Genomic DNA, 27014 nt, shown 5'->3' on the forward strand with positions numbered 1-27014 from the left:
GTAGAATTTATGAACACAATATTCTTGGTGAACTAAGATGCTAACTCTGCTCAGAATCTAATCAGTCCAATTAGGCCGTGCCATAAAAAGCAGATTCTTATATTTTATCACAGTAGTAGTGATTTTACCTTTGGTTCATTCCCAAGGAAGCATATTTTGGATATCATTAATTTATTAGTTTAGGAAAGATGGCTATCATCAAAGCTGTTTTAGAGGTGTATTGTTACTTCCTAAAGGGCCCCAATATTTTGTACATAAATGCTCAGGTTAATCAAGTAAGTAACAGTTGAAACACTGTGACTGATTCCTGCTGTTATCTCCTAGGCACACTTGGCAGATACATGAAATATCAACAAGGAAGTGCTACCAGTAAACTAAGAAATATACTTGGGAAGAATTTTATTTTTAAAAACCTCATCAAATAACATCTGAAGAAAAATATATTTGCATTTAATTGGCTTTCTTTAATAGTTATTCACAATTTAGCATTGCTTTTGTTTCAGCTGTAAATAAGTAGCATATGTTTCCAATGTTCAAGACTTCTAAAAATTTCAATCTAGTTCTTCTGTTTCACTTTCTTCTAGTGTTAAAACCTTGCTATTTGCTGTCTCAAACATCTTGAATTTCCCAACAGTTCCTAGTAATATGAGGTGAGGAGGCAATTTCACATGAAGAAATTTTGGTAATGTAGTGTTTTGTGATTATAAAGTACAGTTAAGCAGAGGTGGCTGGTTCAGCATGGGTCCTAAAATGTTAACTGTGCACTGAAGTAGGAGTTCACCAAGTTTTAGGGCCACTTGCAGTTGGTCTGAGGTGACTAGGAATATCGATGTCCTGATACTACCCAAACTGACCACTGTGGCTTAACTTAAATTATAGTTAAGCCTGCAACTTATGCAAACTCTCTAGTACACTGCAAATTCTGACTGCTGGGTCCAAGTCAAAGATAAGTCCAGGCAATTCAAAGACCAGTTACTTTCACTTTTGTCACTGATATTTTTCTAAGACACTATTACACTCAGATTAATTTCCAATCTGTAATTTTTTCACAGAAAAATCATTTTTATGATTATAATGGATATACTAAAGAAAAAAATCTCACATAATATCCTTGATTCGATTTCCATTCATCCATTCATTTATTTAATAAATATTAAGTAACTGCCATTCCAGTATAATAGAAATAATATGGAAAAGGAGCAACAAAATTTTTGATCTTGCTAATATTATAGCCTTGGGGAGGGGAAAATAAATTTAATTGTTGATAGATAGATACATAGATGTTGGTAAATTCCACTGAGTAACTTAAAGAAATAATGAGTCAACTTAAAGAAATAATTAATGAGTCAACTATAGACAAAAATGAGAAAATAAATGTCATTGATGTGAAACATAAAGTATTTCAAAGCATAAACCATGCAAAGAACTTTTCAGTGAGAAAAAAGAGTAAGTGAAAATTCTGATGCCAAAAAAGACCTACATTTCAAGAGAAAATGCTGAAATAATGTGAGTGACAGAGAGATAGACACAGTATTAGAATGTAAAGCTGTCAGTCAAAACCAAGGATAGACATAGCACATGATGTAAAAACAGAGTACAAGGTTATCAACAATGGTTACCATAATGCCTCTTGCTCTCTTTAGAAGAATTGTCTATCTCATTAGGGATTATAAAGTTGAACAAAACAGTAGAGAACAAGACCAATAAAACCTAAACATTGTAAATCTTACAGAACCTCAAAAGAGGATAATAGTCAAACCAGAATGGGTATCATAGTGAATCTTATTGCCTTCAAAGTAGTTGCCTATACGCTGATACTTGATACTTTCATACAGAGCAGAGTAGAGTCTAATCAGTCAAAATAAGATAACGGGGGTATTACAGGACTTCAAGTTAATAAGAAATCAAAAAAGTTACTATAATATATCCTGCTAGTTTTTTTATTTTTCCCCTTAGTTTAAAAAAAGAAATTTAAAAATTAAATAATTTTTTAATGAATAAGGGAGAGGTTGAGATAAAAGGGGGCATAACAACATAACAATACAGGTTTTAACACATGACACTTTCAGCAACCTAGTGCTTCACCACCAAATAACCCGACTTAATAGTAGTTACCATAGTGACTTTTTCCTAGAAATATTTGAATATAACTTCATATGCTATAGCATCAAACATATCAAGACAGTGTAACACCATTCAAGTGGATGAAAGCATTGTAGAGTATTTAGAACCAGCTAACAGAAAAATGAATAATGGTTTCTATATTGTCTCTTTGCCTGTAACAATTTTTGTTTATACTACCACATACGATAAAATCCAGCAAGATACAACATGATAAAATCAATGGAGACAGAAGAGCCATAGCTTTGTGCAGCTTCAAAACAAGATGGTATTAAATCAGCACTAGCTATTATGATATCTTGTTTTCTTCAAAATAGCTGTTCATTGCATCACAGGCCATACTCAGGCCCATTTATGTTTAGTCACCTACTGGCATGAGTGATTACTGCTTTTAGTTATTTGCTATGGATTAAATCTCCTAAAAGCAGAGATGGGAAACAATTTCTAGTATAGACATCTGAAATAATTCTCACAAACATTCTCAACTTTGCCATAATCCATCCTGAAATAAGCAATAGACCAGTGGATATTTTGTGGCTCCCTCCCTGTTCATACCCATTCAGACTTGAGGAGAAGATTTGTTTGAAGTATACTTTTTCTGTTCCTGTCTTCTGCATGTTCCTGGTGTATGACTGTTATCTGCATCTTCTGTAAATTAATTATTTGCTCTGTGAAGGCATGATAATGACTGATGCTCCCTGATGGACAAGCTCATATACACTTGAATATGAGGGATTATGTCAAAGGACTTTGGCAGGACAATATTTTTTAAATATGGTTAAAATTTTTATGGAATATAAAATTAGACCATGCCAATACAATACCTCACCACTGTCTACAGAGAAATGCTCAAGTTAGTTGTAACAACTTCCTAGATGCTTTACAACAGTAGATTTCAAATGTTTTTCATCAGATTCAACAGTAAGAGCTACAGCTTACCCACTGTTTACGTGTGTGTGTGTGTGTGTGTGTGTGTGTGTGTGTGTGTGTGTGTGTTGAAAGTCTAACAATTCTCTTTGTCACTTTCTGAAAAGTACTTTCTCTTTATATTGTACACCCTTCTGGACACTTTTCTATTGCATAGTCCTTGGGTTTGGATACCAGGATGTAATTTTATTAATAAGAGCAGAATTATCTCTGGAACCCAAGTAGCTATCAAGTAATACTTTCCTCTGTTAAAGCAAATGATGTACAGTGTTGTGGATTAGTCTACTTATAAGTTTATAACTAAATGAGATGTTAGGAGATGAAGCTGAATGGAGATGAGTTCACCATGTGGGGGGCATGGCCAGGAGGGGCATGTCTCAATCTCTTCTCCATTAATCCATCCCTTTTCTTCCCATCATCATGACATAAGCCATTTCTTCTCTGCCATGCTTACCTGCCAGGATGCTGACTCAGAGTCATCCAATGACAATCTGTAAGCCAAAATAAACCTCCTCTCTTTTAACTTATGAGTCTATAGTATTATGCCTCAATAATGAGAAAGTAAATAGTGCATATTTGATACCAAGAATGGAGTTTCTACAGTGACACTGATATGTGGTTTAAAAGCCTTTGGAAGTGGCTCACAGGAGGAATTTGGAAAAGTTAGTTGTCAACTGGAAAAGCAGCACTAGAATGTTACAAGCCAGACTTCATAGGATATGCTGATCAGACCTCAAAAGACCAGAATGTTAACAATAATGCAGTTGATAAAGACCAGCCTAAAAATTTTCAGTTTGGAAGAACCACTCAATTGACAGTTGGACTCCTAACCATGTGTGTTAAATTCTGTCGGAAAATTTGTTTGAATTTTGTTCATGTCCAGACTTTTGGGAGATTGAGATTAAGAGGGGTAGAATAATTAATCAAATATTCAGTCTATGTCTTGGGCTCTTTTCCAACTCTATGTTGCAAATGAAGACAAAACAGTTTTACTTAATAATTTAAAAAAATTGAGTCTGGCTAGAAAGGAAACTCTAGTAAAGTTGGAACCTGCAAAGATGGAGTAAAGGAGAAGCTTGGTTGCTGTAATGATTAGCATTACAAAGAAATCAAATACTTTTCAACGGGATACTAGGGAAAATGTCTTGACATAATGTGAGGAAACAAGGGTCTACTTGTGGCAGGCTCAAATTAGAAAATTTGGGAGTCTTTGCTTTGAGAGGAGAACTTCAGACCACCATGCTCCAAAATGGCAGTTGCCTAGGGAAATTTTTCCACAGGATTTGGTTCTAGCACTGAACCCTCTAGATACTCAGTCTCTACAATGATGATGAATCATCCAGATATTCAATTCCTTCAACAATGATGGAAGCCTTGCTATTATTCCATAAGGCAGCAGAACTTGGTTATGATTTTATTCACATGCATAGGGTAAGTGTTGTAGTGTGAGCAAGGTTTCCACACAGATTTTAGAAGCAGGTCTGTGAGACCAAGCAATGAGCTCCTGTGAGGGCGATGTGATGCTACAAAAGTGAATCTGAAAGTTCAGTTAAAAACTCAGTGCTTGATGCTGTGAAAGTGCAACTGAAAATTCAATCTTGTTGGCCTAGAGATTCACAAAGAAAAAGTACCCTCCAGATGTATCCACTATCTCCAGATTCCAAAAAGAAATTCACGGGTATGATGAGATTCTTTGGAAAACTCAGAAGTCAGTCAACTACATTCAACCCAGAAGACATGTCTAAGCCTGAATTTAAAAAATGGAGGGACAGAGGCAACTGAGGGTTCTCAACTGGCTTGGTATTGTGATAGGGTAGACTAACAATGACTTGGATATGCCTTTTGCCAAATAGACCAGAAAGGAAGTTTGTACATGATTGGTGAAAAGGTTGCAGTTCTACCTGAATTCTGGCAAGAACTGGATTGTATCTGGCCAAAGCCTTTTGCAGGATTCTCAACAGGAGTTAGAGAAGGAACTTGGAATCATGCATTCACTTCATTGAAAGAAGCTCCAGCTGGCATTACAGGCGCCAGAATCCAAAGAACAAACCAATCGTGGAAAGCTGGATTTCAGTTGGATCACTAGATAGTTGGACATTGGTGTTCCCCAGTATAAGACGAAGTTTGATGAAGGATGGGCAGTTAAATGTTACATTACATGACTGTTGATGACTTACCATCTTTGAAGGTTGTGAGTGTGCTGCACCACCATAGTATCAAAAGGGCCATACAAATTCTAAGAATCAATGACTTTAAACCATACTAACAAAGGAGGAGGCCATCTGATAGGATAGGCTTACCCTTTCTGAAGTTCAGCAATGGACCAATTACCACATGATGATGTGGCTGAGCTCTGTGGACCCTGCAGAATATACCACCAACCTCAGGGGCAATGGGGTCAGTGATGGAATCATGTTGCCAGAGCCTCATTCTAATGTAGAAACAATGTTTCAGTTATTGAACATATAAGACCTTGTTATGAATGTACTTGACCACTCATTTCAACCTTCTCACTGGTGATGAGGCCAAACAGCAGAAGTGAGATGGCACAGAGCTACCAGATTATGTACGTTTAACAGCTACTACCAAAGTAAAACCAAAGACACTTACCTACAGCAATTTTGGCAATCGGAGAAAGAAAACAGGAAGATGGGGAAGAATATATTTGTCTGATACAATTGGGACAAGTGTCAGGAAGCGCCTCAAAGAAGGAATTTAGGCCTGATTTGGACACCTGTCTGTAAGAAGAACATGATTTGGTTTTTTTTTTTTTTTTTTTTTTTTTTTTTTTTTTTTTTTTTTGTTATTTTGCTGTTTTTTATTTTGAGAAGAATAAAAACAAATAAAAAACCAACTTGAGGTCATTCAAAACAAAAGGATGGACACAGTACATGATTTAAAACCACAATAAAAGGTGATCTATAATGGTTACCATGATGTCCCTTTGTTACCTTCAATAGAATTGCCCATATCATCAGGTACAATAAAATTGGACATAGCAGTACAGAACAAAATCAATGAAAACAAACATTGGAGACATTATATGACTTCAAAAGAGGGCAATAGTCAAACTTGTATGCCTGTCATACTAAATATTATTGTCTTCATAGTAGTCGCCTATACTCTCAGACTTAATACTATCAAACATAATAGATTCAAATAAAATCAGTCAAGACAAGACAGTGATCAAACAAAATAGATGCAAATAAATTAGTCAAGACAAGACAGTAAAAGCAATATGAGGTTTCAGATTATGTTAATAGGAAATTTAAAATGTTTACCATAGTATATCCCGCTATCTTTGGAATAACTGTCTACGCTTTGAAACCTAGTACCAGTAGACTAACTGGAACAGAATATAACCAACTAAACAGAGCAATGACAACAATAGGGGTTTCAAATCATTATATAAGATTAACAATGTCCTCTTTCTTCCCTTTTTAGACAGTTCCTCCCCTTTCACTTTCACAAGGTACATTGTACATTTTGTATCTCACCCACTATTTACCTAAATGATTCTGAAGCTTTTTATTACTGATCTTGGTCTCGAGTTGTATCAATTTACCTACAAGAGCCCCAAAGTTTTCTTTCCTTATTGTTGGGTAGATCTCCATTGTATAAAATTGTTATGTCTTTCCAACCAATCTGCAGCTGATGGGCAAGCTACTCCCACTTTTTTCTGGTTCCCTGTCACATAGAGCATTATTTTCTTTTTTTTTTTTTCACATCAGATGGGTAATGTGCCAAGGTCGTAACAAGGTTCAAAGGAGGCACATGTCATGCATAGAGCAAGAACACCCAATCATCACGCTTATGAACCTGAGGATCTGAGCATTATTTTCTCATCTCTGACTTTCAGCCCATAAACCCTCTTTCAGGTTAATGTAGTTCTTATATAAAGCATCTTCATAGACCTTATCTCCTGATTCACTCTGCCCGTGTTTCTTTTTATTAGTGTATCGAGGCCATCCATGTTAGCAATTATGGCCAACCTTCTCTGCCTCATCTCTGTCATGCTAATTTTCTGCTCTTGGTTGTCTATTTTTTCCCCTTCATTTCACTGTCTGTCCTGCTCAGCCTCTTCTGCCCCTGTTCATGAAACAATTGTCTTTTTTCTCTCTCTCTCTCTAGAATGTCCTTCAGTATTTTTTGTAGGGTTGGATTGGTGGTCACAAACTTCCCCAGTTCCTATTTGTCATGGAAGCATATTTTTTCTCCATTAATTTTGAGAGAATGTTTTGCAGGGTACATCAATCTGGGTTGCAGATTATTTTCTTTCAAGGCTTGGGATATTTGACTCCATACTCTTCTTGACTTGATGGTTTGTGTCAAGAAGTCTGTCATGATTCTGATGGGTTTTCCTTTATAGGTGATCTGTTTCTTTTCTCTGAAAGCTTTTAATATTCTGTTCCTGTGTCGAACTCCTGGAATCTTGATTATTATATGTCTGGGTGTAGATCTATTTTGGTTATAGCTGGCTGGAGTTCTGTATGCCTCATATATCTGAATATCATTTCCTTTACCTATGCTTCGGGACTTTTTTGTAGCTATTTCTGTGAATGGCCTTTGTATTTCATTTGTATTTACCCCTGTTTCTTCACTCACATTTTTTATTCTTAAGTTATAGATCCTCTTGTCATATGCTAGCCTTTGTATTGTTATTTTTAAGAGGTCTTTCCTTTTGCAATCACACATTGCAAACCTGTCTTAAAGGTTTGATAGTCTATCTTCAGTTTCTTTCAAGCAGTTTTACCAGCTTTCAATAGAGTTTTTAATTTCCTTGTAATCTTTTTGTATCTGTTTCGTGTATTATAGATTTCTTTTATATTCTTAATAAAAGGTTTCTCTCCTTTTTATGTGTTACTCCATTCTTCCATCTGTGTCTTCTTATTTTTCTTATGTCTTCACAGCTAGTGATTCTAAAAGGAAACATCTCTTGAAAATAACAAATGATCAGGAAATAAGTAAACAGCTGTAAAGTGACAAAAACGAGTATGATATATGAAAAACTGGTGTCTATGAAAAATCATGAGTCAATATAAATGACAGAAAAACACTATTTGAAGAAGTAATACCAGAAAATTTCCCAAACATAAGAATAGAATCTTACATACATATAAATGAGCCATATGTAAATCCAATTAGTCATAATCAAAATAAATCTATACCCAAACATCTAATGATCAGGATCCCAAAATTTCAGCACAAAAAGAGAATACTGAAAGCTTTTAGAGGAAAGAAAGGGAACACCTATACAGGAAAGCCCATCAAAATTAAAGAGGTTTCTCAATACAAGTCCTGAATTCAAGAAGAGTATGGAGTAAAGTATTTTAAAACCTGTAAGAAAACAGCTTCCAACCCAGATTGATGCACCCTACAAAACTTTCAAAATTAATGAAGAAATAAGATACTTCCATAACAAAGAAAAACTGAAGAAATTCATGACCATAAAACCATACCTACAAAGAGTATTGAAAGATGTTTTAGACAGAAATAAAAGTGACCATAATTCTAAGAACAAGAGAAAGAAACCATTAGTGATAGTAAGCATATAAAATGAGAGGAAAAGTAGGGAGTCAACAGCAGGAAAATATCATGACAAAGATAAACCAATGCATATCATTATGACCATCAATATAAATGGCCTCAAATTCCCAATCAAAAGAAACAGAATAGCAGAATGAATGAAGAAGCAAGATCCAACAATGTGCTGCATATAAGAAACACATTTAACTCAAAAAGAAATTCATAGGCTGTAAATCAAACATGAAAAACAATCCTCCATGCAGTAAGAACCCAAGAAAAGGCAGGGGTAGATATTCTGTTTACAGGAAATGTGAACTTCAAACCAAGAATGATCAAAAGAAATAAAGAAGGTCACTACATACTTGTAAGGAGAAACCTACAGGAATAAGAGATAGCAATCATAAAAATATGGACACCAAATATGGGAGTAAACAATGTATAAGACAAATATATATATATATATATATATATATATATATATATATATAAACATTAACACAATTTTAATGGAGGAACTCAATATCTCATTGTCAGAATGAGATAGATCAAACAGACAAAAAACAGCAATGAAGTAACAGAACTGAACTAAACATGTGAACAAATGGACTTAGTACATGTTTATAGTGTCCCACCCAACAAAATAAGAACACACATTCTTCTCAAGTACATGAAAGATATTCTCCAGAATAGACCATATATGAGCCCATACAGCATGTTTGAGTAAATGCAAAGGAACTGAAATTATCCCATACATATTATCTGATCATAGAGCAATGAAATTGTAAATTATTGAAAAAAAACCTGCAAAAACCCCATAAACACATGGAAATTAAATAACACCCTCCTGAGCAATCAATTGGTCACAGAAGAAATTTAAAAAGAACTTTAAAAAATATCTACAATTGAATAAAAAATGTAAATACAACTTACTGGAATCTGTGAGACACAAAGAATGCAAGCTGGAGGGAAACTGATAGCAGTGAATTCTCACATCACAAAAATAAAACAAGCACAAGAAAAATCTAATACTGCACTTGAAGCTTCTAGAAAAAGAATAATATCTCAAGAAAGAAAATGATAAGTACCAGAGAAGAAGTTAATGTAATTGACATTAAGAAAACAGTACAAAGAATTAATGAACTAAAATTTTGTTTTTTTAAAGAATAAAGCTCATAAAACTCTAGTCAATCTTATTAAAGCAAATAAATGGATAAAGCAAAGAAAAACTTCAAATTCATAAAATACTAAATGAAAAAGGTGAAATCACCAGAGTCTGTGGAAATTGAGAAGATCATGAATACTTACTTTGAAAATCTTCACTTTCGTTCAATGAAAAACAAAGTCTTCTTTGTTTTGGAAATAGCAATTTCCAAAGTGACTAAATTTACTCTAAACTGAGCATATGCATGTAACCACAACTCATTCCTACCTTGCCTCTATTGCATTTTTAGTTCTTTCACTTGTAAATGTGTCCTCTCAGATTGACACTTGGATATGCCTTTTTCATCATTCATATCTCCACTACAAGGCCACTTCATCATAAAGGCCATTCTTTCTTTTTTATAATATTTAAAGAATAAAAAGCAAAACACAAAAATGGTAGAAATAATACAGAATTTCAAAAAAGTTAATGCTAAGAAATCACTAATTGAAAAATTACATATTGTAATCTTAGAAATAGTTGCTTAAGCTGCACATTTAAAGCATAAAAATGGACAAAGAGAGTGTAAACCATTCTGTTCAAAGATGTAACAAAAACTTAATAATATGGTTATTTGTCTTACACACTTAAACATATGTGCAGTTATATTACTTAGAGCACTTTCTTTACTTTTATTTCTTACAATAGCTATTGCACATTTTGGATCTTACTATTCCTACAGTTTTTATTACTTTTTTACACGAGAGACAATTTGATATTCACAAGTAGGATTCTTGTTTATTTCACTTATGAGGATAGTCTCAAGTTGCCTCCATTTGCCTATAAAGGCCTCAAGATCATTCTTTCTATAGCTGATTAACATTTGATTGTATAAAAATACCACATCTTTTTTATCCACTCAGAGATTGATCAGGATTTTGGTGGTTTCCAAGATTTATTTATTAAAAATTGTGCTGTTATAAACTTGGGTGCACATACAGCAATGGGACATGATTATTCCCAGTTTTTCAGGGAAAATATCAAAGGGGGAATAGCTGGATTGAATGGAATTTCCAATCCTAGTTTGTTGAGGAATCATCATCCTGATTTCCACAATTGTTACACGAGTCTACACTCCCACCAACAGGGGAGAAGTTTTCCTTTCTCTTCTCCTCGCCTACATTTATTATCAGTTGATTTCTTCATGGCAGCCATTCTTTCCAGATACAGATGAAATCTCAATGCTGATTTAATTTTGCATTTCTCAAATGACCAGGGATGGTGAACATTTCTCGTGTATTTATTTTCCATCTGTATATCTTCATCTGAGAAATGTGTGTTCATCTCTGATGCACAATTTTGGAGACCGTCTTTGAGTTTCAGGGGCTTGATGTTTCTTTTTATTTAAAGAGAAAAAAACAGAAAAGGGGTAGAAATGTTACAGAATTACAGAAAAGTAAACAGTAAGAAATCATCAGTTGACAAGTTACATATTGTCATCTTATAAATAGTTGTTCAGGTTACAAAATTAAAGCATACAAAGTGACATTCAAATAGTGACACTGCCAAAAATTCTGCTCAATGATCCAACAAGAATTTAATAATATTGTTATCCGTCCTAAACACTTGTTTTTATCTTAAAGAGGGTAATATTAAACATATCAAAACAGAACAAAACAGTTCATAAAGAAACAATCTAAAGAAATATGGATTTCAAAGCAAGTCCACTGCAGATCCTCACTGTCTATCTTCTTGTCTCTAGTTTTCTTCCAAATAGTTGTCCCCATCTTCACACATATTGAATACATACTGCATATCATAGAACTAATCAAATCATTACAGGATAATGAAGGCTTTTTAGGTCTTGAAGACCTGACATTGGGGAAGTCAATAATGACTACCATAATGTCTCTCATTCTCTTTGTAGTAGCTGTCCTTATTTTTACTATGCTGAAATTGAACTTAAGAGAATAGATTAATATCACTCTGAACAGTGAATAATAGTATTGCTAGGTTTTATATCATAATGTCACAGGATTAGCACTGGATTTCTTATTGTCTCTTCTTCAGAGTATCTGTTCATTACATCGTGCATTATATAATCTGTTCCCATAAATAGTTAAAAAAATTCTTCCCATGTGTAAATTTCTACATGTATATCTATCCTCTCTGCATTATAGGGAAAAAGATCATAACAAGAAAACAAAACAAATTCTGAGAAAAACATGCAATGAAAAAGACACATAAGACCACCATACTAGGTGATCTACTGTAGTTATGCTTTATCATGTTATTTTCAATAGACTTGTCCACATCATCAGGCTTAATATAGTTAAGCATAGTATTCCATAACTGTTTTTATAAAAACACAACTTTGAAGACATGGTAGGACTTGAGAGCAGTTAATAATAAGTATGGATAACTTTTAAATTTTGTCATCTTCAGAGTAGTTGCCTCTACTCTTAAACTTGATACTATCAAGCATACCAAATTCAAATAAAATCAGCCAAGGCAAAACCACAGTGTAACAAACCAGCTTCAAATAAAATCAGTCATAGTAAGACAATGTAAGTAATACAAAGTTTCAGTTTAAGTTAATAGGAAATTAACAATAGTTATCATGATATAACCTGCTATTTTCTGGTTAGATGTCTCTGCCCTCAAATCTGATATGTGTGGACAGACTGGACCAAAATGCAATCAAACTAAACAGAGCAATAAGACTACTGTGACTTTTAAATCCTGATACACTATTAACAATGACCTCTGCCTTCCTTTTTTAGGCTATTTTTCACCTTTCCCCTTCTCAGGATGCTTTGTATGTTTTGGGGCCCACTAGTCCCTTTAGCTTTTAGATTAGGGGGCCAGTGTGTTGTCTGTCTGAGTGTTGCTGAAACTCTTTACCACTGAGTGGGATCTTGAGCTGTACTCCTTTACTTACTAAAGTCATAGTGTTTTCCTTCCTTCCAGCTGTGTATTTCTATGTTGTCCAAAAGTGTCATAGCTTTCCAATCTATCTGTGGCTCCTGGGAGAGTTGTCCCTATTTCTCTCTGGTTTCCTGTCACATAGAACACTGCTTTCACATCTTTGACTTTCAGTTTATTAACCCTCTTTCGGGTTGAGTGTATTTCCTATTCAGAGCATCTCAGTGGAACCTGCCTCCTAATCTACTCTGCCTGTTTTTTTTTTATTTTAGTGTATAAAGGCTATCTATATTAAAGATTATAGCTTACCATCTCTGCTTCATGTCTGCTATTTTATTCTTCTGCTATAATTTGTCCACTTTACTCCTACATTCCACTGTCTACCCTGTTCATTGAGGCCTTTCTGTCACTGTTGCTGGAATCCTGGAATTTTTTCCTCTCTCTCTCTGGAATGTCCTTCAGTATTTTTTGTAGGGTTGGGTTTGTGGCCATGAACTCCCACAGTCTTATTTCTCTATTGATTTTGAGAGAGAGTTTTTCTGGGTACATCAGTCTTGGTTGCAGATGATTTTTTTTCAGTGCTTGGGCTATTTCCCCCCAAGTGCTTCTCAATTTGAGAGTTTGGGTTGATAAATCTGTTGTTATTTTGATAATTTTTCCATTGTAGGTAATCTGCTTCTTTTCACTGGCTGCTTTTAATATTCTGTTCTTTTGGTGAATTTCTGAAATCTTGATTATTATATGTCTGGCTATAGATATGTTTTGGTTGTAGGTGGCTGGAGTTCTGTATGCTTCTTTTATCTGGATATCATTTCTTTTTCCTATGCTTGGGAAGTTTTCTTTTATTATATCTGTAAATAGTCTTTGTAGTTCATTTTTGGTTACTCCTGCTTCTTTGCTCACATGTTTTATTCTTAAGTTATAGATACTTTTGTCATCTTCTAGCCTTTGAATTGTTTCTTTCTGGTGCCTCGTTAGTTTTAAGAGATCTTTTCTTTCATGATCATATATTATACATGTCTCTTCAAGTTTCAAAAGGTTAACTTAAGTTTCTGTCAAGGCATTTTGCTAGTTTTCAATGGAGGTTTTAGTTTCCTGGTAATCTCTTTGGGTCTGTTTCATTTATTCTAGGTTATGTTTAAATTCTTCATCAAAGGTTTCTCTTTCTTTTCTGAGTTCCTCCATTGTTCCATCTGTGCTCTCTTGGGAGAGGTGTATCATTTCTTTATTTAATCTTTTTATATCTTGCCTCACTTGGATCAGAAACACAGTTTTAAATTCATCCATGAGGTCATGAATGTATTCCTTTGTGTCCGCTGATGCTGTGTCTAGTATTGGATGGTTACTGTACTGGTTCTCCTCTGTATTTACTTCTCCTGGGCTTATTTTCTCAGGTTCAGCAGCTGGAGTTTTTGGGGTTTTTTTTTTTTTGTTTGTTTTTTGTTTTGTTTTGTTTTGTTTTGTTTTTCTATCTCTTGTCATGTTTCTCGTTTCTTTCAGACTGGTATGTCCTGGGGGTCTCTGGCTCTCTCCATATTGCTTAGGGTCTTTCTGGAGCATGCTGACTGCAGTTTTGCAGCCCTCCACAGTTTGCTGTTATCTGAGGTATGTGCAGGGATGCAGGACGGTGCAGGCCAGCCTCAAGCCTCCAAGCCAGTCAATCTTCAAGTTAGGCTGTATATTGTGTACATCACAGAGTCACGACAGTTTTGTACCTGCTTATTGTGTCCCAACCAGAGGCATGGCTCTGCCCCAGCAGTTCCCACCAGTTCTTTCTGTGCCAGGGGCAACTGACTGACATCACCATGGTGCTGGGCTCTGCCCAACTCCAAGATGTCCTCCACCAGTCCTTTCTGCATCAGGGACAGCTGATTGATGTCACAGCAGTGCCAGACTCTGCCCAACTCCAAGATGTCCTCCAGACAGTGACAGCAGCCACGGGACCCAATCCTAGCACTCACTTGGAATCAATGCAGTTCTTCCTCTCGTGTCTATGCCACACTATGCTGTGTGTCTTCACTGCACTCCTAGAACAGTTCAGATCAATTAGAATGCTGCACAGTGCCCAGCTTCAATGCCCAGGTATATGGTCCTCTCATGGTCTCCTCCAGCATGGCCAGGTGGCTCTGGCCGCTTTACGGGTCCCCAGGACCCAATTTCCAGCACTCATCGAGAGCCAATAAAGCTCTTCCCCTGGATCCACTGCTCACTGCACCACATCCTCCTGTTAAGGGCCTGGGATTCACTGACTCCTGTTATCGGCAACTGCATTCTCAATGCAACTTTGGATCATCCAGGCATGCCTAGTACAGCGTGGACTGGGTCTCAGTGAGCATGTCAGGTTACTGTTCTCCACCTGTACTTTTCCTTCCTCTTCCTAGTTTTATTTTTCCTTTCGGTAACCACCTTGGTTAATAAAATCATTATCCAATTGTCTGGCCCTCTCCATGTTGTCAAATTCTAGCATCTGATCTGATTTCTCTGCAGCTGCTTTCCATCCAGCCCCCTAGCAAGTTGCCATTTTTTCCCCACTTGATGTTTTTTAGTTTTTGTTCTTTATATGTTCTTGATATAAGTCCTTCATATGAGGGACATCTGAGTAAGTAAATAAGAATCATATTTGTCAATATCACTTTGAAATGCTTCCCATGTGGACTGCATTTTGTTCATGAATTCTCTGCCTACCTCTTTGTCTCCAAGACTTCTACCAACCTTATCTTTATTTTCCAGTCGATTTAGTGTTTCTGTTTTAATATTTAGATCTTTGACCCATTTTTACTTTAATTTGGTGCATGGTGATAGGCGTGGGTCTAGTTTCAGTGTTCACCATGTGGAAAGCCAATTTTTCCAACACGATTTATTAAAGAGGATATATTTTTTCCAGTGAATATGTTTAGCCATTTTGTCAAATATCAGGTGGCTGAGTGTCTTTGTAGTTAAGCTTGCATCTTCTAATCTGTTCCATTTAGCCTCAGGTCTATTTCTTTGCCAATACCATGCTGATTTTATGATGGTAGCTTTGTAGTATATTTTCAAGTCAGGAATTGTGATGCTTCATGCCTTGGCTTTGTTGCTCAGAACTGCCTTTCTAGGTTTCTTCTGTTTCCAAATGAATTTTATGAGTGTTTTCTCTAGCTGTGTAATGTATGTTAATGGTGTTTTGATTTGGATTGCATTAAGTCTGTATAATAGTTTTGGGAGTGTGGCAATTTTTATAATGTTGCTTGTTCCTAAACAAGAACAAGGAATATCCTTCCATTTTCTAATATGCTCTTTAATCTCCTTTTTTAGAGTATTCTATTTTTAAACAGATAGGACTTTTATATTCTTGGTTAGGGTGATTCCTAAGTATCTCATTTTTTAGATGCTATTAAGAAAGGACATATGTCCATAATTTCTATCTCAGTGAGTGTTTTATTTCTGTACAGCAATGCTATTGATTTTTGAACATTGACTTTGTACCCAGCTATACTGTTGAATTTGTTTATTACCTCTAGTAGTCTTTTATTAGAGTTTTTGTGGTCTTCTATGGAGTATTATAACATCTGCAAATGGTGACAATTTAACTTTTTCCTTTCTTATGTTTATTCCAGTTATTTCTCTCTCTTTTCTGATTGCTCCAGCTAATATTTCTAGAACTATATTGAATTAATACATTGATGTTGGACATCTTTGAATTGTTCCTGATTTTAGGACGAATGCTTTCATTTTTTGTTCATTTGGTATAACATTGCCTGTTGGTTCATCATAGATGGCCTTTATGAGACTGAGGTAGATACCATGTATTCTGAGTATCTGTAGGGTTTTTATCATGAACAGGTGTTGGACTTTATTAAAAGCTTTTTCTGCATTTATTGAGATTATCATTTAATTTTTTGTTTTTGGCTCTGCTGATTTGATGTATTTCATTTATTAATTTGCATATGTTAAATCATCACTGCATTCCTGGAATGAATCCTACATGGTCATGATGTATAATCTTCTTGATAATTTGTTGCATTGTATTCTCAAGTATTTTATTGAGAATCTTTTCATCAATGTTCATTAATGAGATTGGCCTATAGTTCCCCTTTTTGGTTTGGTCTTTCTCTGGTCATGGTATCAGAGTAATATTTGTCTCCAGGAATGAAATAGGGAGGATTGCTTCTCTTTCAATTTCACTGAATACTTTAAGGAGTATTGGCATTAATTCTTCTCAGCATTTCTTGTAGAAATCAGCCATGAATCCATCAGTATCTGAGTTTTTCTTTGCTGGTAAGATTTTAATCATGTTTTCAATTTCATTAGCTGATATTGGGTAATTCAAAATTGCTATATCTTTTTGATTGAGCTTTACTAGTTTATACATTTCTAGAAATCTGTTCATTTCCTCTATGTGCATAAAGATTTTCAAAGTAGGTATTCATGATCTTTTGAATTTTCATGGGATCTACAGTAGTATCCTTCATTTCAGGCCTTATTGCATGAACTTGGGTTTTTTAATTTTTTTTTCTTGATAAGGTTAGCTAGAGGTTTATCACTATTGTTTATTTGCTCAAAAAACCAGCTTTTTGATTCATTAATTCTCTGTATTGTTTTTATTTCAATTGTGTTAATTTCTGCTCTGATCTTTGCAACTTCCTCTCTTCTACGAGCTTTGCATTTGACTTGCTATTTCTTTTTAGAAGCTTGAGATGTAGCATTATGTTGTTTATCTGTGCTCATTCTGTTTTCTTGATATGTCAATTTATTGCTACATATTTACCTTTTAAGGCCAATTTCATTTCATCCCACAAATTGACATATGTTTTTTCTGCATTTTCATTTAGTTGTAAGTATTGCTTTATTTCTTTAACTTCATGTGTAATCCACTGGTTATTCAGATGCTGTTATTTAATTTCCATGTATTTATGCAAGTCTTGTCATTTTTTGCCATTGATTTTCAATTTCAGTGCACTATAGCCAAATAATATGCATGGGATAATTTCAACCCCATTGCATTTACTTAAGAATATTTTATGGTTTAATATATGGTCTACTTTGGAGACTGTCCCATGTGTAGCTGTGAAGAATGTATTTTCTGATGTGGTTGGGTGGAAGTCCATTTGGTCATAAATATGATTTAGTTCTACTATTTCTTTGCTAACTTTTTGTCTCGTTGATCTATCTCTTTGTGACAACGGTGTATTAAGGTCCCCTGTTATAATTGTGGTCTTGTGTTTGGTTTTTCATCTCCACTGATATTTGTCTTTTATAGTTGGATGCTCTTTTATTTGGAGCATATATATTTATAACCGGCTGTTCTTCCTCTTCAATTTTTCCACTAGCAAGTAGGTAGTGACTCTCTTTATCTCTTCTAACATTTTAGGTTTGAAGTTCAAATTGTCTGCAAACAGAATAGCTACCTCTGATTTTTTCTGGGTTCCTGCTGTAAGGAATACTGTTTTCTATCCTGTGAATTTTAATCTATGTGTTTCCTTTTGGGTAAGATGTGTTTCTTGTATACAGCATATTGTGGAATCCTGTTTCTTTATCCATTCTGTTAATTTATTTCTTTTGACAGGTGGATTGAGGCCATTTACATTTGTGGATATAACTGATATGTACTGGCTCAACTTTGTCATGTTATGCTCTGATTGTGTTTTCTGCTTTTCCCCCTTGTTTCATTGTTTGTCTTGCTTGGTGATTTCTTTCTGTTGTTGTTCTATAGATATTTTTTCTCTGTCTAGCATGTCTTTCAATATTCTTTCTACAGAAGCTTTTGTGGACAGGGATTTCTTCAGTTTTTCTATTCCTATTTTAGGGGCAAACTCACCACACTGATGGAAGCATTTTGAGGACTTCTGTTTGGAAGAGGGCTTACTGAGTCCCCCACGAACACAGCACAGTTAACCCACTGCAGTCCAAGGTTCTGGGTGGAGGAGTGGAAGCCAAAGATCAACAGCAATGCCAGGTCCAGGAGTGGGTCCCTGAGGGCAGTGGTGGGATGGTACAAGCACAGGAGTGGCCGGGTTGGACTGGCCCTGCATGACACTGAATATCCATGTGCAGTGGGATGGCAGGGGCATGGAAATGGCCAGCACTGGCCCCACCCTGTATGCTGCTGGAGGTCCGGTGTCTCAAATATGAAAGATATATGGACGGACGGTGGGAGAGTGGCAGGGGCTGGCTTGCTAAAGTCCTTTCTTGATCATTCAGTCTATTCAACAACAGAAGTTTGTCACATGACCACATGAAGTCATGTTATTTGTGTTTTTGTATTTATTTTATTTCTTCTTCATACCAATCAAAATAAAATTTCCATAAGCGTGAAAATTTTGGACAATTTTTTTGTCATAGCTGTATCACCAGTAACTGAAACAGTGATTGTACTGCTCTAGCATTACCTCAAACCAATTAAACTTTATTGTATTTGATAGGTAGAAGCTTCAAATCCTTCATTCTGAAATAAAAGAGTCCACACATTGCTGAGTCTATATGCTTGATGGTACATGGACTCCGTTTATCCTGCTGTTGGGTTGAGTGTGTTCTAGGTAGAAAAAGAAGAGCCACATTGGATCAGGACACACAGACTGTGTAGTCATGATCGATGTTTTTCCATCAATTTTTGCTAAGAAAAAAATCTGATTTGTGGTATTTTCTGATTTTCATGGTATAAAATCATCATTCCATCAAAACATTATGTTTTAAATTGTCTGTGTTACCAATGAACATGGAGATAGAAGAGATGTGAAGTAGTGTACTACTACATAATATTTCCAATGTAGAGATACAATAGCCACAAATAGTCTCAACACCACAATGAAACAAAATATAGTAAAATATTTAGGAATTAAGGCAAATGCATTACTTTACATTTACTTTGCTCTCTTTCCTTTTTATCACACAAGGTGGAGAATGTAGAACCCTGTTTGATTTTAAAGTCTGAAAAGGAAAAGAAACTACCACTTAATTTTCATGGAGAAAACATAATTTCTAAATTTACAAAACAAAATAACCAAACTATATATGTAATGAATTCAAGATAACATTTTGACAATTTACTTATGTTTATAGATCTCTATACAAATGCAGAGATTAAAAAACCTTTCAAAAATTGTATAGCTTTTTGCCAACCAATTTTTTTTATATACGTTATTTCAAAGATCTGTTTATAGATTCACAGATGTATATGGTCAAATGGGCCTCTTGATAGGTTTATAGAAGGATTTTTAATAATTATAGAATTTGCTTTTGGGAGCATCTATGCACATTGAACAGCTAAGAAGCTGAGGAAGAATCTTATTTTTCAATGTTTAAAATAGAATACCCAACTAAATCTCTTGGTAACCTACTTCATATATTTGTGAACCATTAGTACTATATTAATTTATATGGCTCTCCACTGTCTGATCCTTAGTGAAATTTTAAATTGCCCTTTATTTTGATCCCCCTGTTATGACATAGAAGCATTATTGAGCACAACTGTAAGTAAATTAGAAATTATCATTAAAATAAGAACAAATACTTATCTCTCAAAACCTTCAGATATATTAATCTTACCAAATAAAGTAAGATTCTATGCAGGATCAAAATAACATGTTATATAAAATTATATATGCTAGAATAGGGTCTGGATTTGAAGAAACATGGGAGAAATCCATGACTTTGCTAATCTATACATGTGTGACCACAGAAAGTTGCCAAATGCCTCAAATTCAGTTCCCATAGAAAGCTATAGCAAATCATATCTAGAAAATTATGTGTCAAGGAGATTACAACATAAATATCAATGTCTTTCACAAGAAAAAGTGAATTTTTGGAACCAAGAAATAAAATTTTTATTCTTTTCTTATACTTATCAGGCTCTTGCCATAGGTGACAGGGAAGCAGACAACCACTCAGCTGTAAATTGACTTCATTCATGAAGAGTACTGAAAGACACTCTAGAAAGAGACAAACATAATTACAATCTCAAGAACAACAGTAGAAGTAAAACCACTAAGCATGGCAGACAATTAAAAAGAAAAAGTAAAAAATCAACAACAGAAAGATAGCAAGTAACAGTACATACCAGTTATATTCACCAATGTAAATGGTCTCAATTCACCAATAAAAAGAAACGGACTAGTAAAGTGGATTAAGAAAAGACAATATTCTGTGTACAACAAACATATTTAACTCAAAAAGAAATTCATACACTGAAAATCAAAGGTGGAAAACAATCATCCATGTAACAGGAACACAGAGAAAATCAGGAGTATCTATTCTGTTTGCAGGTAATGTAAACTTCAAAACAAGGATGATTAAAACAGATAAAGAAGGCCACTATTTATTTGTTAGGGACAAACTTGAAGAGGAAGAGGTTACAATCATAAATATATTTGTGCCAAATATGGGAGAAGCAAACTATGTAAGATAAATCTTAATAAACATGAAAAATCCAATAAATAATAACACAGTCCTAATGGGAGAACTTAACATCCCATTGTCACAAAGAGATAGATCAACCAAACAAAAACTCAGCAAAGAAATAACTGAACAGAGCCAAACTTTTAAGCAAATGGACCTAGTAGATTGTATTTCACCTAACAACCTCAGAATACACATTCTTCTCAGCTGCACATGGGTCATTATCCAAAGTAGATCATATACTAGCCCACAGAACAAGCTTAAGCAAATGCAAAGGAACTGAAATAATACAATGCATATTTTTTGACCATAAAGTAAAGTTGGAAATTGATGACAAAACCCCCACAAAACCCCCATAAATATATGAAAATTAAGTAACTGTCTCCTAAACAATCAATGGATCACAGAGTAAATTAAAGAAATTAAATAACATCTACAATCAAATTAAAATACAACTACAACTTACTGGAACCTGTGGGACACAATGAATACAGTCCTCAGAGGGAAATTTATAGCCCTGAACTCCCAAATCAGGAAAATGGAAAGAACACACATTAAAAAAAAAAAAAAAAAAAAAAAAAAAAAAAAAAAAAAAAAAAAAAAAAAACAATGCTGCACCTCTAATTTCTAGAACAAGAAGAGCAAGTGGAGCCCAAAGCCCAAAGGAGACAGGAAATTATAAAGACCAGAGCAGAAATCAATGCAATTGGAACTAAGAAAACAATACAAATAATTAATGAGTCAAACAGTTGGTTCTATGAAAGAACAAATAAAATTGATAAAGCCCTAGCCAAACTTATCAAAGAAGAAAAACAACTCAAATCTATTCAATAAGGAATGAAAAGGGTGAAATTGCTACAAAACCCAGGGAAATATAGATCATTAATACTCACTTCAAAAATCTTTACTCTCATAAGTTCAATAATGCAGAAGGAATGGACAGATTCCTAGAAACATATAAATTACCAATGCTGGAAAAAGAAATGCAAAACCACTTAGTAAACCAATTTCACCTAATGAAATTTAAAACATAATCAGAACCTTACCACACAGAAAACACAGAAAACCCAGGTCCTGAAAGATTCAATGCCAAATTCTACAGGAAATTTAGGGAAGACTCCTCGAACTTTTCAGTGAAATGCAAAGGGAATCAAGTGTTCCTAACACATCCCTGGAAGCATATATTAGCCTTATATCAAAACCAGAAAAAGACCCGACCAAAAAAGAGAATTATAGGCCAATCTCACTAATGAACATAGATGCAAAAATCCTCAATAAAATACTGGCAAATAGAATGCAACAAATCATCAAAAAGATTATACACCATGATCAAGTGGGATTTACCAGGAATTCAGGGGTGTTTCAACATAGCAAATAAATAAATGTAATACACCATATCAACAGAGCCAAGGACAAGAATCACATGATCATCTCAATAGATGCAGGATATACTTTTAACAAAATCCAGCACTTATTCATGGTAAACAAATGCCATGAAAAATCAGAACAGTTGGTCTTTATCTCAATCTAATGAAAACCATGTTTGGTAAACCAACAACCAACATCTTACTAAATGAACAAAAACTAAAAACTTTCAACAGAATATCAGGAACAAAACAAGGATGTCCATTTTCACCACTGCTATTCAATACAGCTCTGGAAATATTAGCCAGAGAAATTACACAAGAGAAAGAAAGAAAAAGGGTAATGATAGGAAAAAGAGAGGTTAAATTATCATTATTTGCAGATGATGTACTACTCTACATAGAATATCCCAAAACTCTATTGAAAGACTTCTAGATGTAGTAACCAAATTCAGTAATGTAGCTGGACACAAACTCACCACTCAAAAATCAATGGCATTCCTCTACGCAAATAATAACACACTGAGAGAGAAATAAGAGAAACCATACACTTCACTATAGCATCCAAAAAAGAAAGAATTACTTTGAAATCAATCTAACAAAGGAAGTAAAATATATATCGATTGAAAAATAAATTACTCTGAAAAAGGAAATTGAAGAAGATTCCAGAAAATGGATAACCATTATCTGTTAATGGATACGAAGCACACACATTGTGAAAATGGCCACTGTCCCAAAATTGCTATACAGAATTAATGCTGTTCCAACCAAAATGTCATTAGTATATCTCACAGATCTACAGAAATCCTCCCTAAAATACATCTGAATTCAAAAGAGGTCTAGAATAGCAAAGAAAATCCTGAGTAATAAAGACTAGGCAGGAAGCATCACACTCTCTCACTTGAAATATTACTACAAAAGTGCTGTGATTAAATCAACATGGTATTGGAAGAAAAACTGATCTAAAGATCAATGGAATATATTAGAAGATATAGCCACAACTACAAACATACTAAGCCACCTCAGCCATTGCCAAAGGGGCCAAACACATTCACTGGAAGAAAGATAGCCAGTTCAATAAGTTATACTGGAAAAAATGGCTTTCCATATGCCCAAAACTACAATTATACACATGCCTATCACCATGCGCTAAAATAAGTCAAAATGAATCGAAGACCTAAATATTAAAACAGAAATACTAAATATGTTGGAAGACAAGTAGGTCAAAATCTTGACAACATGGGTTAAGCAGAGAGTTCATGAACAAAGTCAAGGTGCACAGGAAATTCTTCCCAGAATCAGTAACTGGGATCTTGTCAAATAAACAATTGTTGCAGGTCAAAGAAAATCCCCAGCTGAGTGGAAAGAAAGTGCATGAATTGGTAAAATATCTTAGTTATCTGTCCCTCAGAAAAAGGACTTCTATCTAGAACATATAAAGAATTAGCAAAATATCAGGCCCCAAAAGGTCCCAATCCAAAAATGGACATCTGAGATGAATAAACACTTGTCAGATGAAGAAATGGAAGTGAAAAATAAATATATGAAAACAAGTTCAGCATTATTGGTTATTCAATAATTGCAAATTAAAACCATGCTGAGACTCTATCTCACTCCAGAAAGAACGGCCAACATCTAGAAATCAATCCATAAGCCAGTGCTGATTTAATATCATCTTACTCTGAAGTCCTACCATGCTTTTGTTCTTCTGTTTCTATTGGTCCTATCAGATTGTAGCTTATTGGATTTTATTAGGTGTGATAGCATAAACAAATTTTCTATTGAAAATGAGATAATATAGTAGCCATTGTTCATTCTCGGTTATTTGGTACTGAATGCCCTGTAATACTTTCATTCTCTTGAATGGTTTTATACTATTTTGTTATGTTTAATACTATTGTATATAAAGTTATGCTCAACTATTTCAAAGAAAGAGACATTATGGTAGTTACTGTTAATTCTGGATTGTCTTGTGGTGAAATACTGTGTTGCTTACATTGTTCTGTTCTGATCTGCTTTGTTATGTCGTTATGTCTTAATCTCTTTAAAATAAAAAATGTAAAAAGAAATCAACCAATAGCAAATGCTGGAGTGGCTTCAGGGAAAAGAAACTCTTTTCCCTATTAGCAGAAATGTAGACTGGTGCATCTACTGAAGAAATCAGTGTGGAGGTTCCTCAAAAAGCTAGGATTAGAGGTTCTTTTTGGCCCAGCTATTTCTCTTCTGGGCATTTTCCAAAAAACTGAAAACATCATACCACAGTGATACATGTTCACCCATGTTTATAGCAGTGCAATTTGTAGTAGTCAAATATTGGGAGCAACCCAATTGCCCATAGGTTGATGAATAGATAAGAAAATATGATATTTTTACACAATGGAGTCCTACTCGGTTATAAAAAAGATTGCATCGTGGCTTAGACCATACTCATAAGTGAAATAAATCAAACTTGCATGTGTAAACACCATATTATCTCCCTAGTGTAGGAAACTGAAAGAACAAGCATGATGCAAAATTGGCAATAAGTATTGTATAAGGGTTAGAAAATTCTCAAAGAGGAAAAGGAAATGGGATATGGGAAATGAGAAAACAATGAATGGGAAATGGAAGAACACACACACACACACACACACACACACACACACATATATATATATATGTGTGTGTGTGTGTGTGTGTGATATACATATATATATGTGATAGGTAAGATGATTGTCCTATTAATTGTACTAGTTCTTGGAAAAGATGTTAATGCTCATATGATTAGATCAATTTTATATATCTATATCTGGTAATCTATGCAACCCCTTTTGAAGGGAAAATATACAATATTAAAACCATTGTTAAATTTTTACAATCTTGTTTTAATATTCTATATTGTTATCATTTTGAGTCTGTTGCTGTGTTTTTGTCTCCTTTGATTTTTGTTTTTCTTTCCTGTGTCTTTTTTTCTCTAAAATAAATTTTAAAAAAGAAAGAAGAAACCTAGCAACTGTATCTTGCCAATCCTCACTCCACTCCCTCCACTACAGCTGGTCCAATTCTTTTCTTTTAAAGTCCACATGTCCAAATGCTTCTCATTCAGCTGTTTTCTAGTTCCTATTTCTGTGCCTGGATCAATTCCCAGGGCACAATTCTGTGTCCTTCTGTGCCACCTGAGACATCTATCATTTCTGCTGTGATTTTATCAAATTGGGCCAATTTTTTTTAAACTTTGTCAATAAAGTGGTAGGACTGATTTTGGGTATCTTCATTATTTTTCCAACAACAGTTGCTGATGTGGTACCTTATTACATGATATTGTTCCCATAGTGTTAAAAATCCCCTGAGCGAAAGAAGGACAGAATGCAGTTTCCATTTACAAAGAGGTTGTAAGTTTGCTTTATGGAATTGTTTCCTTTAAGTATCTCATACCTCCAAGAACCCCTGAACTTTGTAAGGTGGCATCAGTATTTTACACACAGTCACAACTATTTGAAGCCCTCTTATTTACTCTTATTATTTTTATCATGAGTATATGTTTTTAATAATAATACTTAACATTCATCTTATATTGATATGTGTGCATATCATCTTTGTTCTACTTCCCTCTTATGCCTTCATTTCTCCCTCCTTCATTACATCTCTTTCTTATCTTTAAAATCAAATCCCCTCTTTCCTATTACTTCTCTTTTATTTTGCTCTTTTTTTTGTATTCTGGGTTTCTCATATAAGAGAAAATATGCAATATTTAACTACTTGTGTGTGGTTTCCTTAGCATAATGGTAGCAAGATATATCCATTTTCTTACAAATAACACACATTTTTCCTTCTGTATTGCTAAATTTGTATGTCTATATCACATTTTCTTTAGCCATTCATTTGTTGAAAGGCACCTATACGTTTGCATAATTTAGCTATTGTAGATTGTGCTGCTACAAACATGAGTATCCATGCATCACTAATGTGATATCTTTAACTCTTTGATTAAGCTTACTTAGGTAGAAAATAGTTAGTTTGAATAGAATTTCTAGTTTTAATTTTTGAGGAATTTTTATAATGATTTTCACAGTGATTTACTAGTATATATTCCTCTAAAAAATGTAGAAGCGTTGCTTTTTCCCGACAAACATGCCAGTACTTGTTGGCTTTTGAGTCCTTGATGATAACTATTAAGACTGGAGTAACATGGAATCTCAATATTGTTTTGAATGGCACTTCTCTAATGGTCAACAGTGCTGAATATTTTTCATGTATTTATTAAAGATACATATTTTTTTCTTCTGGGAAGTTTATACATTTCAATTTCCCATTTTTGATTGAGTTTTTTTATTTTCAAAAATCTAATGTTTTGAGTTCTTTATATAGTCAGAATAATAATCTTTCAACAAATCACTGGAACTTTCTCACATTCTGTAGGTTTTCTCTTCACTCTGTGGTTTGTCCCCTTTGTTACTCAGAAGATTTAAAATTTTATATAATCCCATTTGTTCATTATTGATGGTATATCTTGTGCAATTGTGGTTCAGTTCAGGCAGTTCTTGTGTATGCCTATATCTTCAAAAGTTTCATCTATTTTATATTCCAGCATTTTTATTATCTGTTTTTACATCTAGATCTTTAATCCATTTTGATTTTAGTACAAAGTGAGAACATAAATC

The 27014-nt window shown here is 34.4% G+C and overlaps 1 non-coding gene and 1 pseudogene across 1 annotated transcript; one reads left to right on the forward strand and one right to left on the reverse strand.

The window, feature by feature from the left end:
* The window catches only part of LOC100714106 (liprin-beta-1-like), a 69564-nt pseudogene extending 62617 nt beyond the window's left edge, over positions 1–6947 (forward strand).
* On the reverse strand, positions 6774–6875 carry LOC111756159 (small nucleolar RNA U13). Its single transcript, XR_002790639.1, has one exon. It is a non-coding gene; the product is annotated as a small nucleolar RNA U13 (small nucleolar RNA).
* Positions 6948–27014: the final 20067 nt, after the last annotated feature.

Source organism: Cavia porcellus, unplaced genomic scaffold (genome assembly GCF_034190915.1).
Source record: "Cavia porcellus strain 051 isolate PalLab524CR breed Dunkin Hartley unplaced genomic scaffold, mCavPor4.1 scaffold_3, whole genome shotgun sequence".
Taxonomy (NCBI): domain Eukaryota; kingdom Metazoa; phylum Chordata; class Mammalia; order Rodentia; family Caviidae; genus Cavia; species Cavia porcellus.